At 52.0% G+C, this 3,272-nt stretch overlaps 1 pseudogene; it reads right to left on the bottom strand.

The window, feature by feature from the left end:
* Window positions 1-458: 458 nt before the first annotated feature.
* On the bottom strand, window positions 459-1,163 carry LOC136463669 (uncharacterized; annotated as a pseudogene).
* Window positions 1,164-3,272: the final 2,109 nt, after the last annotated feature.

The following is a 3,272-nucleotide window of genomic DNA, read 5'->3' on the forward strand; positions in this document are numbered from 1 at the left end:
AAAGAAGGCATGCCTTAATCCATATTTTGTCGTTCTTGTATTACAAATTGATTCTATAGTAGGACTTTTTCCCTGCTCTTCTCTTATACCCATAACTATCGATTGGTACATGTCACAACCTACATAACGTTTGTGGAAGAAGATGACGTCGCTGGGATAAGCATAGCACAAGGTTTGACAATTTGTATTCCCTGTCCCAACCCCACCAAAAACCAGTTGCACAAACACATTAATAGTTTAAAACCTTCCTTGCATCTTGTAATACTCTTGAGAATCAGTCAACACCATGCATGAGAAAATCCTATATCCTATACATGCATGGACACATTATTAATTTCAGTGACATCCAAATTAATCAACTTTGGTGCTAGAGGCAAACTAATGATCCATCATCTACACATCTATTTTGCATCTTCAATCGACCAACAACCCATGCGATAGAAACAAAGCATGGTTTGTCACATGATGCAGTAGATGATGGACGCTCTACTGGAGTCAAACCTCCAGATGAAGCGATAGTCACCGGATCTGCCGATCAGGTGCTCAACGGTGCACAACACGATGAGGGAGGCGATGGCGTTGCTGCTGCCGCCACCATGCTCCCACGTGATCCTTGCGGTGCATGGGAAGGCGTTTGATCCGGCATTCGATAGGCGTGGAGCAGGGCCAAACATGCACGCATCTAGTACCACTACACCATTGATCCTCCTAACGCGTCAGCGCTAGTAGGGAGTCGAGCCATGGGCACACCGGCTGCCCCACCATAGCTTTGTATGCGTCGTTCACCAGGTACACGGTTGTTGTGGTGGCCTAACACGATGGCCGAAAAAGCGCTCGGGAGCTCCAGCTCGGTCTCCACCTCCCTCACCATCTTGTTGGACACCTACACCATGTCCGGGTACACGACGCCGCCGCCGACGGTGATGTTGCTGGAGTCAATGCAGATGGTGGTCCAGAGGGGGTGAGCGGGGCAAGGCTTGATGACCTTAGGGAACTGCAGCTTTGAGATCAGGTCACGCTCCATCGGGACCACCCGCGTTGTCACATTCGATGATGGCGCCGGTGGCTACGGCGAAGCAGCCACCGCCGCTAGAGACCCCGCCACAAGTGAGTCTCCAGAGCTGCTCTTCGCATCCTGCAAGAAGACCCTAGGGCATAGGCATATACCATCATCCCACGTCGGCGCCGACGGCTAGCAAGAGTGGAGGCGGAGGGTAAGGGTAAGGGTAGGACGATGATGTTGTTAGAATAAACTACTGCTTTCCTTGTGTGAACATAGCAAGGGAAGGCATCGTTGAAAAGGCTCCCTGCTATGACATTGTAGCCGTTGCAGGTGCAGGCGCCGCATGGCTCACCTGCAGCACTGTAGCCACATGCAGAGGCTGGCGCAGAGTTAGCCCTGTATGTTATCTAGTCACTGTTGTAGCAGGGCAGCTGTACTAGGACTAGATGGATAGAGTTGTATAAATAAACTACCATGGCAACTCAGTAAAGAGAGTTTAGATTTGCTATCTCCTATATAGGGCTTCAACCAACGTTGGTGTCTTGTACTATGTGTGTATGCTCTATTCTCCCTTCTTCTTTAAGCTCTAGCCATAGTGCGTGGGGACGGACAACACTTGTTCATGGTCAGCATGGCTAGTGGGTGCTCGGCAACACTAGTGGGTGCTCGACAAGACTGGTGAGTGGTTCACTCACTTGAGCCGGTGATCCTGTGGGCCAACAAGTGGTATCAAAGTCATACAAGCGCCGTCGCCGGACTAACTGCTGGCGATGATGAGCTGTTTAGAGATGGGCGACAGCAGTGGGACTGCTGTGGCTACCCAGCCATGACCGGAGGTCGTTGTTCGCATGATGCGGAAGGTCAGCGACACTAGTTGGCCGATGCTGACTCACACCAACTATGGAGAGTGGTCGGTGACCATGAAGGTTAAGCTCAGAGCCCGACGGCTCTAGAATGTTCTTGACAAGGGCACTGACAATGAGGAGGATGACATGTCAATGTTGGAGGCTATCCTCGCTGCTGTACCGATGGAGTACAGGGAGCCATTGGGGGCGAAGAGCTTGGCTAAGGAGGCATGGGAGGCTATTGTGATGATGCGCATCGGTTTCGACCGCGCAAAGAAGGCGACGACCCAGCTTCTAAATAGGAGTACACCAACCTCAAGTTCAAGGATGGTGAAATGGTGGAGAACTTCTCTCTCCGCCTGCAGATGCTCATCAGCAAGCTAAAGAGCCATGGCATCACTATCGATGAAGAAGAGGCGGTCTCCAAGTACCTTCACTTCGTGCCGGCAAAGTATATCCAGATCGTTCTCTCCATAGAGACGATGCTGGACTTGTCCACCCTCACCATTGAGGATGTGATAGGCCATCTACGGGTGGTGGACGAGTGCTTGGAGTAGGCGATAGCAATGAAGGACATCGGCAAACTGCTGCTGATGGAAGAGGAGTGGACTGTTCAGAGGAACTCTGGGAAGGCAGCCTCCTCCAGCCGTGGTGGCGATGGAAAGCACTGCGGCAAGGCTTCTTCGGAGAAGAAGCAGGTCGACCCCAACACCTGTTGGCACTATGGGAAGATGGGCCATTGGGCATAGGAGTGTCCAAATCGCAAGCAAGAGAAGAAGGCTGAGGCTCATCTGGCGCAAGCTGATGATGAGGATGAAGCCACTATCCTAATGGCAATGTTCTGTGTACTACACGACATTGAGGCCTAGGAGAGGGAAGAGACGACGATAGTGGAAGGACCTGGGAAGGCCCTGAAGACCGCCAGCCTCGATGAACCATGCACCCAAGTCCACCTCGGATGTGTGGGCATCGACCAGGAGCAACGGTGGTATCTGGACTCTAGTGTCAACAACCACATGATGGGCTCCAAAGCATCCTTCTCTGAGCTCGACGACGATGTTACCGGTACGATAAAGTTTGGTGATGGCTTAAGGGTGGCAATCCAAGGGCATGGCACCATCATCTTCAGGTGCCAGAACAGGGAGCATCACGCGCTAATGGATGTATATTACATCCCGCAGCTGCGTTCCAGCATCATAAGTATTGGTCAGCTGGATGAGCGTGGTAGCGAGGTACTGATCAAGGACGGAGTCCTTAGAATCAAGGACCGAGAGCAGCGACTTCTTGCCAAGGTGAAAAGGTCCCTGAACTAGTTGTACCTGCTCGACCTGAAGGTAGAGCAGCCGATGTGCCTGGTGGCAAGGCACTCTGAGGAACCATGGATGTGGCATGCCCGGTTTAGACATCTCAGCTTCGACGCGCTT

This window comes from Miscanthus floridulus, chromosome 1 (assembly GCF_019320115.1).
Source record: "Miscanthus floridulus cultivar M001 chromosome 1, ASM1932011v1, whole genome shotgun sequence".
Lineage (NCBI taxonomy): Eukaryota > Viridiplantae > Streptophyta > Magnoliopsida > Poales > Poaceae > Miscanthus > Miscanthus floridulus.